The sequence below is a fragment of the Cervus canadensis genome, chromosome 7 (assembly GCF_019320065.1).
Source record: "Cervus canadensis isolate Bull #8, Minnesota chromosome 7, ASM1932006v1, whole genome shotgun sequence".
Taxonomy (NCBI): domain Eukaryota; kingdom Metazoa; phylum Chordata; class Mammalia; order Artiodactyla; family Cervidae; genus Cervus; species Cervus canadensis.
Genome location: NC_057392.1, coordinates 30,954,169 through 30,968,352, shown reverse-complemented (window position 1 = coordinate 30,968,352; position 14,184 = coordinate 30,954,169). Strand labels below are relative to the sequence as shown.

The window sequence follows — 14,184 nt, the reverse complement described above, 5'->3', positions numbered from 1 at the left end:
GTTTGTACTTCTGACTGCTTTCATCCAATTCTCCCTCCCTCAGCCCCACCTTTGGTAACCACAAATCCGATATCTTTTTCTATGAGTTTGTTTTTGAATTGCAGTTGACCTAGGACCCAATGTTAGTTCTCAGCACTTGATATAATGATTTTGTATTTCTGTACATTGCAAAAGGATCACCATGATAGGCTACTTACCATCTGTCACCATACAGTGATAATCTGTTTTTATTGATTAGGTTCCCCCATGCTGTACATCTCATCCCCATGACTCATCTGTTTTATAACTGAAGGTTTGTACCTCTTAATTTCTTTCACTTGTTTCATGTGTCAACTGGCCTCTCTCCCCTGGTAACCATTTCTTTGTCTCCTGTGTCTATGACTGTGTTTTGATTGTTCATTTGTTTTGCTTTTTAGATTTCATATATAAGTTAGATCATACATTATTTGTCTTGCTTTATCTGGCTTATTTCCCTTAGCATAATACCTCTAGGTCCGTCTATGTTGTCATGAAAGGCAATATTTCATTATTTATGACTGAGTAATATTCCACTGTATACATATATACTGAATCTTCTTTGCCCATTTATCTGCTGTTGCATTTAAGTTACTTTCATATTTTGACTATTGTAAATAATACTGCTATGAACATTGGGGTGCATAGATGAGTTTGAATTAATGTTTTCATTTTCTCTGGATAAATACCTAGAAGAGGAATTTTTGGACCATATGGTAGTTCTACTTTTAATTATTTGAGGAACCTCCTCACTGTTTTCCATAGTGGCTGCATGAATTTATACCCCCACCAAGAGTACACAAGGATTCCCGTTTCTTCACATCTTTGCCAATACTTGTCATTTGCTGGTTTGTTTTGTTTTTTATAATAGCCATTCTGACAGATGTGAAGTGATATCTCATTGTGATTTTGATTTGCATTTTTGTGATGATTAGTGGTCTTGAACATCTTTTGATGTGCCTGTTAGCCATCTGTATGTCTTCTTTGGAAAAAAATGTCTATTCAAGTTCTCTGCTCATTTTTTTAATCAGGTTGTTTGTTTTTTTGGTATTGAGTTTTATGAGTCCTTTGCCATTTTTAGATATTAACCCTTTACCAAAATATATATCATTTGCAAATATCTTCTTCCACTCAGTAGGTAACTTTTTTGTTTTATTAATAGTTTTCTTCACTGTGCAAAAGCTTTTTAGTTTAATATAGTCCCATTTGTTTATTTTTGCTTCTGTTTCCCTTGCCTAAAGAGATCTAAAAATGTATTGCTTAGACTTATGTCAAGTAGAGTGCTGCCTTTGTTTTATTCTAGAAGTTTTATGGTTTCAGGTCTTACCTTTAAGTCCTTAATTCCTTTTGAGTTTACTTTTGCATATGGTGTGAGTAGTCCAATTTGATTCTTTTGCATACAGCTGTTCAGTTTTCCTAGTACTGCTTATTGAGGCTGTCCTTTTCTCCAGTGTATATTACCTCCTTGGTCATAGAATAGTTGTCCATAAGTATAGGTTCATTTCTGGGCTCTCTGTTCTGTTGATCTGCGTGTCTGTATTTGTGCTATTACTATACTGTTTTGAGTACTATAGCTTTGTGGTGTAGTTTGAAATCAGGTAGTTTGATCCCTTCAGGTTTGCTTTTTTTTTGGTCAATTTTTTTTTTTCCTGCTATTTGGTGTCTTCTGTGTTTCCATACAAATTTTGGAAAGAAAGGTCATTAGTCTTGATAAGGATTGCATTGAACCTGTAGATTGCCTTGGGTTGGGAGTTCATTTTAACAATATTAATTCCTGTGGTCTATGAACACAGTGTATCTTTCCATCTGTTTATATTGTCTTCAATCTCTTTCATCAATGTATTATAGTTTTCCAAATATAGATCTTTTACCTCCTTGGTTAGAGTCATTCTTAGATATTTTATTCTTATTGATTCAATTGTAAGTCAGATTGTTTTCTTCATTTCTCTTTCTGAGAGTTCATTGTTGGTGTATAGAAACAATAGATTTCTGAATATTAATTTTTTTTCTGCATCTTTAGTGTATTTATTCTAATTGCCTTTTGGTGGCATTTTTAGTATTTTCTATGTATAATATCCTGTCATCTGTAAACAGTGGCAGCTTTACTTCTTCCTTTCCAAAAGGAAAAAGCCTTTTATTTCATTTTCTTGTCTGATTGCTGTGGCTCATCTGTTGAATAAAAGTGGTGGGAGTTGGTATCCTTGTCCTGTTCCTTAGCTTAGAGAAAATGCTTTCAGTTTTTACTGTTTCACATGATGTTAGCTCTAGGTTTGTCATACATGGCCTCTGTTATGTTGAAGTATATTCCCTCTATACCCATCTTATTGAGAATTTGTGTCGTAAATAGATTTGAATTTTGTAGAAACCTTTTCCTGCATCTATTGAGATGATCATGATTTTTATTCTTGTTTGTTAATATGATGTATCACATTGACTGATTTGTGAATATGGAACTATCCTTGCATCCTTTGGAGAAATCCCTTTTGATCATAGTATATAATCCTTTTCATGTACTCTTGCATTTAGTTTGCTAATATTTTGTTGAGGACTTTTGTACCAATGTTCATCAATGATATTGGCCTTTAATTGTCTTATTTTGTGGCATAGTTCTGTGATTTCAGTATCAGGGTAATACTAACCTTGTAGAATGTGTTCTAAAGTGTTTTTGCTCTTCAACTTTTTGAAATAGTTTGAGATGGATAAGCATTAACTCATCCTGAAATATTTGGTACACTTCACCTGTGATGCCATCTGGTCCTGGACTTTTGTTTATTGGGAGGTTTTTAAATTACTATTACTGACTCACTTTCATTTCTAGTAATTGCTCTGTTATATTTTCTATTTCTTCCTGATTCAGTCAGGATATTGTATATTTCTGGGAATACATTCATTTTTTCTAGGTTGTCCATTTGATTGGCATATGATGTCATATTAGAGGGTCTTCCCTGGTGACTCAGATGAAAGAACCTGCCTACAATGCAGGAAACCTGCGTTCATTCCCTGGGTTGGGAAGATCCCATGGAGAAGAGAATGGCAACCCACTCCAGTATTCTTGCTGGGGGATTTCCGTGGACAGAGGAGCCTGGTGGGCTACAGTCCATGAGGTCACAAAGAGTAGGACACGACTGAGAGACTTAACATAAACACAATGTCACATTAGGGTTTCCAGATGGTGCTAGTGGTAAAGAACCTGCCTGCCAATGCAGGAGATGTAAAAGACACAGGTTCAATCCCTGGGTAGGGAAGATCCCCTGGAGGAGGGCATGGCAACCCACTCCAGTACTCTTGCCTGGAGAATCCCATGAACAGAGGAGCCTGGTAGGCTGCAGTCTATAAGATCACAAAGAATCAGACACAACTGAAGCAGCTTAGCATGCAACATGTGCAATGTCATATTTATTTCTTATGCTTTCTATTTCTATGATATCAATTCTCAGTTCTCTTTTTATATTTCTGATTGGATTTATTTGACTTTTTTTTCTTGATAAATTTGACCTAAGATATATCAATTTTGTTTATCTTTTCAAAGAGTGAGCTCTTAATTGATGTTTTCAAGGTTTTTTAAGTCTCCTTATGACTTTTCTAATACTAAATTTAGGGTGTTATTGTTTTTCTAGTTCCTATAGATGTATGGTTAGGTTGTTTATTTGAGATTTTTCTTCTTTCGTGAAGTAAGGTTTTGTTGCTATAAACTTCCCTCTTAGAACTGCTTTTGTTTTGTTCCTTAGATTTTTGTATCCTCATGTTTCTATTTTTTTTTAATTTCCACTTTAATTTCTTCAGTGACCCACTGGTTATTTAGTAGCACACTATTTAACTTCCGCATGTTTGTAGGTTTTTTTCCTTTTAGTAGATTTCTAGTCTTATAGCATTGTAGTCAGATTAGAATGCTTGATCAGATTTCAGTTTTCTTAAATTTATTGAGACCTGTTTTATGGCCTAGAATTTGACCTCTCCTCGGGAAGAATGTTATATATATATAGATAGATAGATATGTATAAAGTCTACCTAGTCTAACGTGTCCTGGAAGGCCAGTGTTTCCCTGTTGCTTTTTCTGTCTGGACGATCCGTCCATTCATGTAAGTGGGATGTTAAAGTCCCCTGCTATTACTGTATGACTATCAGTTTCTTTATATTTGTTAATATATGCTTTATGTATTTAGGTGCTCCTAAGGGCCCTCAAATATTTTTTCATTAAGTAAAAGACTAATTTTAAAAATTAAAATTGGTTTTTCAAAGTAGAAGATGATGATAATGGTATCAGTAAAGTTGGTGACAAAAGGTCAGTTTATGAATATGTTTTGCAGGTGAAAACTCAAAAAAATTTGCTGATGGACTAAATGTGGGTTATGAGAGGAAAAGAAATAAAGGAAAATTCCCAATGTTTTGGTCGTTGAGTAAGTAGAAGTGTGGAGTTGCTCTTTGCCAAATTGGGAAAGGTAGTTGAGAGGGTTAGGAGTTTGGTATTGGATAGTTTCAGTTTGAGATGACTTTTTATAGTATTTAGATAGAGAGCTTTTGTTTTCAGGTAAGTTGGAGCAAACACACTCTACTCTGTCTCTCCCACTGAATGCAGCTATAAAACCTTTCCAGAATGAATGATACAGCCACTTGAGAACTCTGGGAGGTCAGTCATATAGGCCTGTTGGAGAACACCAGAATTTGCAGCACCTCTGAAGTGGTGGTGACTCTGCCATTTCTTACCCTCCAGTGTCCCTGTCTAGGTAGAAAACAGCTCTGCTGTCTTCGAATAGTTACTTCAGGTTTTCTTTTTATCAGTGTTTGAACATCAGGACAAATTTTCACCTCTTCTATAACAGTACCTATCTATATTTCTATAAGATTACTTAATGTTCCTGAGATTTCCTCCTTACACATTACATTTCTAGTGCTCTAGGAGCGAGTACAGTAACATAGAATTTATCTATTTCACCATTTGTTACCCACTTTTGTAATATTAACATGGGTGGGTTTTTTTTTTTTAATTCATTCCTTATTGACCTTTAGGGTTATGTCTTTTTAGCATTCAGTGTCTGCATGACAAGGGTTTTTGAAGTATAGTTTGACAAAAACATACCTTTGCACCATACCCAGTACTTAGCCCCTGGTAGCTCAGCTGGTAGAGGATCCACCTGCAATGCAAGAGACCCCGGCTTGATTCCTGGGTGAGGAAGATGCCCTGGAGAAGGGATAGGCTACTCACTCCAGTATTCTTGGGCTCCCCTGGTGGCTCAGACGGTAAACAATCTGCCTGCGATGTGGGAGACCTGGGTCAGGAAGATCCCCTGGAGGAGGGCATGGCAACCCACTCCAGTATTCTGGCCTGGAGAATCTCCTGGACAGAGGGATTGCAAAGAGTTGGACATGGCTGAGTGACTAAGCACATGCACAGTACTTAGAAGTAATTTTTCAATTCAAAATTTCCTTTTTGCTCTTTTGTTATCATTCTCTCCCTGAAGTCTAGTCCCTGCAACCACTGATAGCCTGTCTCTATAGTTTTGTCTTCTCTAGAATATCACACAAATAGAATCACATAGTATGTAGCTTTTTAAGTCCTTTTCACTTAAGTCTTTTTCATGTTTTCATTTTTAAGTTTCTTTCACTTATCATAAGACATTTAAGATTTTTCCATGTGGTTGCTTGTATTAATAGCTCGTTGCTCTTTATTACTGAGTAGTATTCCACTGTTTGGATGTACCACAATTGTTTTATCCTTGTACTAGTTGAAGAACATTTGAGTTTTTCCAGTTTGGGTTAGTTATGAAAGAAAAAAAAAAATAGTATAAACCGTGTGTACAGTTGTTTATGTGAATTTAGTTCACTCCTCAAATTTCAAGGAGATAGACACAGGTTTGCTCGGTAAATATATGTTTAACTTTATAAGAAACTGCCAGGTGGCTTTCTGGCTGCTTTTCAAAATGAGCACTCCCCCAGTAGTGTGTGAGGATCTCACTTGTATCCTTTTCACTGCTGGGTTTTGTCTTTTTTTTCCAAGTCATTCTTGTGATTATACAGTGGTAGCTTGTTGTGGTTGTGATTTGTATTTCCATAATTATTAATCATTTTGAGTATGTTTTCATATGCTTGTTACTGATATCTCTTTGGTGAAGTGTCTGTTGACATCTGGTAATTTTAAAAAATTGAGGTATTTGTTTATTACAGTTGAGTTATGAGAATTATTTGTACATTCATGAAATATTTTTCAATATATATTTTGTAAATATTTTCTCCCAGTGTGTAGCTCATGTTTTCATTTTCTTAGCATTGTCTTTCAAAGAGACATTTTTAATTTTGACAAAGGTTGATTTACCATTTTTCCTTTTATAACTAGAATTTTCTGTATCCTAAGAAATCTTTGCAATACAGTAATATCACAAAATTTTCTCCCACTTATTTTCCAGCCATTTTACAGTTCTTGCCTTTATGTCTGTTTTTCAGTTTAATTTTTGTGTAAAGTGTAAAGTATAGTTCTAAGCTTAATTATTTAATAGTGGATGTGCAGTTATTCCAACATCATTTGTGAAAAGAGCAGTTTTTCACAATTGATTTTCCTTAACATCTTTAGCTAAACCAGTTGACCGCTTATATATAGGTCTGTTTCCAAGCTCTCTATTCTGCTCTGTTGATCTAGGTAACGATGAAAATTACGTGGGATGAGTTCTCCAACTCTGCTTTTTTGTTTTAAAATTATTTTGGTTATTCCTAATTTTTTGCTTTTCCACTCACGTTTTTGAACCAGCTTGTAATTTCACTGGAAATCTTTCTGGGATTTTGATTCTGGTTATACTAAATCTATGAAATTAACTTTAGGAAAATGAACAGTTTGTAGTGCTGACTCTTATAGCCAATAAATAGAGTGTATCTTTCTATTTATTTAGGTCTTTATTGATTTCTCTCATTTTCTGGTAGTTTTCAGCTTATAAGTATTATACTTACTGTAGTCATCCCTAAATATTTCATGATTTGAAGGCACAGTTAGAAGATGCTAATTCTTTTAATTTCAGTTTCTAGTTGCTCATTCCTAGTACATAAAAATATAATTGATTTTGGTATATTGACCTTGCATCCTGTATCCTTTCCGAAGCTATTTACTACAGTTTAACTTTTTTATAGACTGTCTGAGATTCTGTAGAAAATTATATCATCTACAATTGCAGATCATTTAATTCTTCCTTTCTGATCTCTGTTGCACTTATATACAACTTGCTAATTTGTTAAAGAAGTTCATGCTTATTATATTCATGGTGGACATTTGTCAGTGTTTTTCTCCTGGGTGTCTTTTTTTGGCTTGGAATCTCAATGTGAGTTTCTGCTTCTTTCATATTTTTAGGAAGAGTGTGTAAAATTGGTATTATTCCTTTCTGATACATTTAGTTGTATGTCACATATTACTCTTTTCTCACATGCTTTGTGAGTTTTTTAATGCTGCATATTTTGAATGTTATGTTGTTGAATCTCTATATTTTGTGGTCTGTCTTTAGAGAATGTTGAGTTTACTTTTGGCACTCTGTTAAATTACTTTTGGATCATCTTGATCTTTTTGATACTTGCTTTTACACTTTTAAAAAAAAGTGTCATTCTAATGTATCCTCTTCCCAAAAGCCAGTTAAGCCCTGCAACTCTGGCCTGGCACTTTGGGTATTTCTACTAGATTTTCTGTGTGTATACCAGTCTCTGTCAAGCCTGTCTAGTCAGAGCATAGATGTTTCCCATCCTTGTAAAACCTTGTAATTTTTACATGCCCCAGGAGGAGTTCTTCCTTAGGTAGTTTTTCTTTGCTGAGCCTGCTAGAATTTCATGCTAAATATACACACCTTAGCACTCAGTGAGAAAGTCAGGGAGACCCCTCCACACCCCTGTACAGACTTCTGAGTTCTTTCTCTGCAGAGCTCCCTCCTGTAAAGTTATCATGTCCCGCAGACTTCCCCGAGCCCTTCTGTCTTCTCAACCCAGCAGGACCAGTGCACTTGGCTTTGGGTTTCTTTGTCGTGCTATGTGCTCAAAAAAGGACTTTCAGACAGAAAGCCAGTTACAGGGTTCCCTGTGTTTTTCCCCCTTTATGTCAGGTACCATGGTGCTGTGCTGCCTATTCTCTAAAACGTCTCTGTGTTTCATATATTTTGCCTAGTTTTGTGTCATTCCAGCTACTCCATCAATTTCTAAAAGGGAAATATTTTAAAAAATAAAATAAAACCCAACCTACTGCAAGAAAATCACCTCTGAAGTAAAAGAAACTGAAAATAAAACAATTTGCCAGGCATACTAAGAAAAGCAAATGAAAATGAGGTCTAATAATATTCATATCAGACAAAATGAGTTTAAAGTAAACAGCATTGAATGAGATCATTTTATAGTGAAAAAGCTCTTCATGAGGAAGAGCTTTCTTTAATGCTTACATACCTCCCCATCCTTCCTCTCCGAAAACCCTCAGAATTTATCATCTAACAGCTGCAGGAAGTATAAGGAAAAATACATAAGAACATAGTAGTAATAAATGACTTGTGTCTCTCCTCATTCAAGGTCAGTCAGGTCAGCTCACTGGACAGCAGGGATGTAGAGAACCTAACCATTCACATTTAATTAGTCAGATCTAAGTGATCAGTATCAAACTCACTGTACTCGAAGCAGAATGAAATTAACATGTCCACAGATACTTATTTTTAAAGTAGCCGCAAAGAAAAGCTTCAATAAATTTCACACAGTAGAACCAGTACAAGTTCTTGGCAACAAAACTTGAAATTAATAATAAAAATAGAAAACAGCCTCTAGACAAACCTCACACTGAACATTTTAAATTCTTTACTCTTGTATTAAAAGGAAGTCAAAACTGAAATTGTATAATTTCTAGAAAATAATGATTAAGTATATTGATCAGAGCTTATTGATTTTGACTAAAACAATACTCTTAGAAGTTCTTAGCCTGATACTTCTGAAATACTAAACAAAGAAGAAATAAAAGTGAATCAGATATTCATCTGTAGTAGTGAGGAAAATAACAGCAAAATAAATCTAAAGAAAGCAAAAATGAAGGAATTAAAACTAAAATTTATGAGTTGATAAGGACACATAAATAATACAACTAATATATAGGGAAGGCTTCTTTGTGGGGAAATAAGTAACAAATATTTTTTCATGGTTTATGTGGTTTAAAATAACAGAAAATATAACATATGCATGTACAGATTAAAAATAAATTATGGAAGTTGTAAATTTCCAGTTATAAAATGGCTAAGTCATGGGAATGCAATGTATAGTATGTGATTATAGTTAATGATACTGTATTACATATTGAAAAGTGAAATAGCAGGGTGAATATTGAAAGTTTTAGTAACAAGAAAAGAAAACTTCAACTCTGTATGGTGACAGATGTTAACTCGACTTATTGTGGTGATCATTTTGCAATATATACATGTATCGTATACTTGAAACTAATATAATAGTATGTCAGTTATACCTCAACTGAAAATGCAAGCACAAAACTTTTAATTACAATTTATTTTTTTTAATATATACATTCAAGTATAGTCAGAAATGTCCTGGAATAAACTTGTCATTAGCCCCACCTCCTGTTAAAATGTGCTGTAAACATACCTTACTTACAAAGTTGGAAATTGGTGAAATAAAGTGTCAGTACATATAGGACCCTCAGTACCTATGGGAATTTTATATATGATAAAAGTAGAATTTCAAATCAATGGGGAAACAATGGATTATTCAATAATACAATTTTTAGAACTAACTAGCTTTTTGGTAAACCATGAACTGTCCCTCTCTTTTTGCACCAAAATAGATGCCAGGTGGAAGAGTGATATAAACAAAACTGGAATAAAATTATTATTTTATATTCTTAGGTGGAATATTAAAAAACTCATGAAGAGAAAAGTTGGAATTTGACATTACAATAAAATTTCTGCCTGAGAAAAGAGACTTCCCTGTAGCCTGAGAGAAATGGAAAAAGAGATCACTAAAATGTTCTTGGTCTCTGGTAGCTTTTGGGCCAGAACTGTATTCTGTCATATAATTCTTAAAATAGGGGCTTCAAGCTTGAGCTTGCATCAGAGTCACCCAGAGGGCATGTTCAGATTCTGCCAGGCTTTCTGGTTTAGTAGATATGGGTAGGGAAGGTCCAAATTTTGCAGTTTGAAGAAATTCCCAGGTAATGCTGATGCTACTAGTCCAAGGACCATACTTTGAAAACCACTGTTTTACTATTCCCAGATCCCCTTCCTTTTTCCTGAAGTCATTCACTACTATTTGCAATCAGAGTCCAGAATAAAATTAAAGTGTTGAGGTAACATGAAGTCAGTCAGTTCAGTTGCTCATTTGTGTCTGACTCTTTGTGACCCCATGGACTGCAGCACACCAGGCCTCCCTGTCCATCACCAACTTCCGGAGCTTGCTCAAACTCATGTCCATCGAGTCGGTGATGCCATCCAACCATCTCATCCTCTGTTTTCCCCTTCTCCTCCCGCCCTCAATCTTTCCCAGCATCAGGGTTTTTCCCAACGAGTCAGCTCTTCGCATCAGGTGGCCGAAGTATTGGAGTTCCAGCTTCAGCATCAGTCCTTCCAATGAACACCCAGGACTGATCTCCTTTAGGATGGACTGGTTGGAGCTCCTTGCAGTCCAAGGGACTCTCAACAGTATTCTCCACACCACAGTTCAAAAGCACCAATTCTTCAGCACTCAGCTTTCTTCATAGTCCAACTCTCACATCCATACGTGACCACTGGAAAAACCATAGCCTTGACCAGACGGACCTTTGTTGGCAAAGTGAAGTAGAGCTACTCTAAAGGAGGAGGCTATCAAACTGTTGCACTCAATATGATAGCAAATCTGGAAGACCCAGCAGTGGCCACAGGACTGGAAAAGGTCAGTCCTCATCCCAGTTCCCAAGAAGGGTAGTACTAAAGAATGTTCGTCAGTTGCATTCATCTCCCATGCTAACAAAGTCATGCTTAAGATCTTGCATGCTGAGCTTCAGCATTATGCTAACCAAGAGCTTCCAGATGTCCAAGCTGGGTTTAGAAAAAGCAGAGGAACCAGAGATCAAATTGCCAACATTCGCTTACTCATAGAGAAACCAAGGGAATTTCGTAAAAAACATCTACCTCTGTTCTATTAACTATGCTAAAGCCTTTGACCATGTGGATTATAGCAAACTGTGGAAAGCTCTTAAAGAGTTGGGAAAACCAGACCATCTTACCTGTCTCCTGAGAAACCTGTATGCAGATCAAGAAAAAACAGTTAGAACCCTGTGTGGAACAACTGATTAGTTTAGGATTTAGAAAGGAGTAGGACAGGGCTGTCTGCTGCCACCCTGTTTATTTGACCTATACACTGAGCACATCATGAGAAATGTCGGGGTGGATGAGTTAAAAGCTGGAATCAAGATAGGTGGGAGAAACATCAACAACCTCAGATATGTAGATGATACCACTCTAATGGCAGAAAGCCAAGAGGAACTGAAGAGCCTCTTGATGAGGGTGAAGGAGGACCGTGAAAGAGCCGGCTTAAATTTCAACATTCAGAAAACTAAGGTCGTGGCATCCGGCCCCATTACTTCATGGCAGATAGAAGGGGGAAAGGTAGAAATAGTGACAGATTTCCTCTTCTTGGGCTCTAAAAATCACTGTGAATGGTGACTGCACCCATGACATCAGAAAGCAATGACAAACCTAGACAGTGTGTTGAAAAGCAGAGACATTACTCTGCTGACAAAGGTTCATATAGTTAAGGCTATGGTCTTCCTAGTGATCACATACTAGGTTGTGAGAGCTGGACTATAAGGAAGGCGGAGCGCCAAAGAATTGATGCCTTCTAACTGTGGTGTTGGAGAAGACTCCTGAGAGTCCTTTGGACAGCAAGGAGATCAAACCAGTCAATCTTGAGGGAAATCAACCCTGAATACTCATTGGAAGGAAGCTGAAGCTCCAGTATTTTGGTTACCTGATGCGGATAGCTAATTGGAAAAGTCCCTGGTGCTGGGAGAGATTGAGGGCAGAAGAAAAAGAGAGTGTCAGGGGATGAGATGGCTGGATGGCATCACGGATGCAATGGAGATGAACTTGGGCAAACTTTGGGAGATGGTGATGGACAGGGAGGCCTGGCGTGCTGCAGTCCGTGGGGTCACAGAAAGTCGGACACGACTGGGCAACTGAACAGCAGCAACCACATGAAGGACGCAGTTTGCTTCTTTCCAAGGTATACTTATAAGCACAAAGACCTGTACGTGGTAATCAATGCAGTGTCAGGAGTAATAACAACGGGAGGAGTCTAACTGCACCCACGTTAAAGAATGGGTTGGATCGTGATACATGTACTCTGTGGAATACTGTGCAGTCACGGAACAGGAGGAGGTATTTCTGTAAATGCTGGTTTAGAATACTTTCCATTTGATCATGTTGTTGGATTTTAAAATGCATGGTATAGTATCTCGCCATGTCTGTTTTTAAAAGGTGTCTAGGTGCCTAAAAATGCCTCTGTTATGGGAACACACAGAAGAGGCGCTTTTGGAAAGGCCGCTTCAGAGGGAAGTCACTTCTCATTGTGTGTCTCATACACACTAAAATTATTTTTCACCTTGCAAAAAAGCCATTCAAAATAAGCAAAATAATAACCCGCATAGCTTTCACTCTACGGGACAGACAGCTTTACAGGACATAGAGGAATTCTGGGACTGAAAACCCAGTTGAGATAGGAGGCTGTAGTCAGAGTGGCATTTCCGCCTTGGAGACTGGAGATTCGTAGCTTCACAGACCAGCTCTCAGCCATAGTAGCTGCTAGCTGATGTGGAAAAGAAATGAGTGCTGTTGATGAAAATAAATTTAAAGTATTTTATGGGATGTTTTTGTGCTTCATATTTGAGTTGCTTTACGAGCAGATTAATTTATGAACATATTATGTACCATGATGCCCTCAGTAAGCTAGACTTCACTGAGTTTCTGTTCTCTCTGTGAGCCGATATACAATCCTAGACCTCATAAGTCTTTCTAAAATCGGCTGACCAAAAGTGGCAATTAATTTTTCTTTGTAAGTTCTTAGTTCTTTATAGTTTCCTTAATGAGTTTCCTTGAAAGGAAGCACTCTAAATCTTGTAGGGTCCTGTAGCTGTAATTACCACTGTATTGTAACTGAAGTACTCATGAAATAGCTGATCATGATTTATCAAAATAAGTCCTTCAGAAAGCTCCGTTTCTTCCACTCTGAAAAACTCGGTGACCACACAGATGATCATAAGAGTAGTTACTGTGCATTCTGAATCTTGTGACTTAGACACAAATGTGCAGAGGTATTTTTAAAATATAAATCTGGGTTAGATATCTTTTTGGACTTATAGAGGAGAATTCAAAAGGAATATGAAAAAGCAGAGGGGACTCTGAGCTTGGAACGGAATACATCTGCAGTCTGTTTCTGATTGAGGTGTGCGTGGGCCTCTGCTGAGGCGTCTGTAACAAGTGGCTGCCTGCCCGCCCATTCAGACCCGTCACTCTGTACTGCAGGGTGAGCGGAGTAACCCCCTGTCTCTGAAACACGCAGTTTCTCCACAGGTGATTTATTGCCACATGTATTCCAGAGGCCGCTTGAAGAAATACTGCTCTTGGAGAGTTCAGGGCTCATTTTTAGATCATATATTCGATAGTACTTCTAGAAATCAAAAAGTCATATAAGGCATAATATTTGCCATAATCGTTACAAATTATATCTTCTATGCATAAGAAAATAGGGTTGTTTTTTTTTTTTTGCTTAGTGTATATCTGTTCCTATTCTTAAAGACGTAAGCACACACACAGTTGACTTTGAAGTTGTTTGGACCCTGAACTTCAGCTGTCAGGAGAGAGCTGGGGTCCAGTGGAGCAGCCCACTCCACCCTCTTCTGTTCCCATTTTGCTTCGACTGGTAGAGTCACCGGGACAGTTGGGTTGGATGGTGACGGTATGACTGGCCTCCTTCCTCACTGAACCCTTCAGTTGGCCCTACCCCCTTGAACGCATCTGGGCCCCATTCAGACACATGCGACTCCTCATTCGCCTGCATTAGTGGGTGGGAACTAGGGCACATGTAATCCCAAATGGTGGATAATCCAAAAGCAATTAATACTTGGCTTTGAAATGTATTCAGTGGTGTTTTAAATTGTCTTTACCTTCCTAATTATATTGTGCTAATGTT

The 14,184-nt window shown here is 37.2% G+C and overlaps 1 protein-coding gene across 3 annotated transcripts in view; it reads left to right on the top strand.

The window, feature by feature from the left end:
* Nucleotides 1-14,184, top strand: part of TBC1D5 (TBC1 domain family member 5) — a 566,988-nt gene that overhangs the window by 382,955 nt on the left and 169,849 nt on the right. The window lies entirely within an intron of this gene.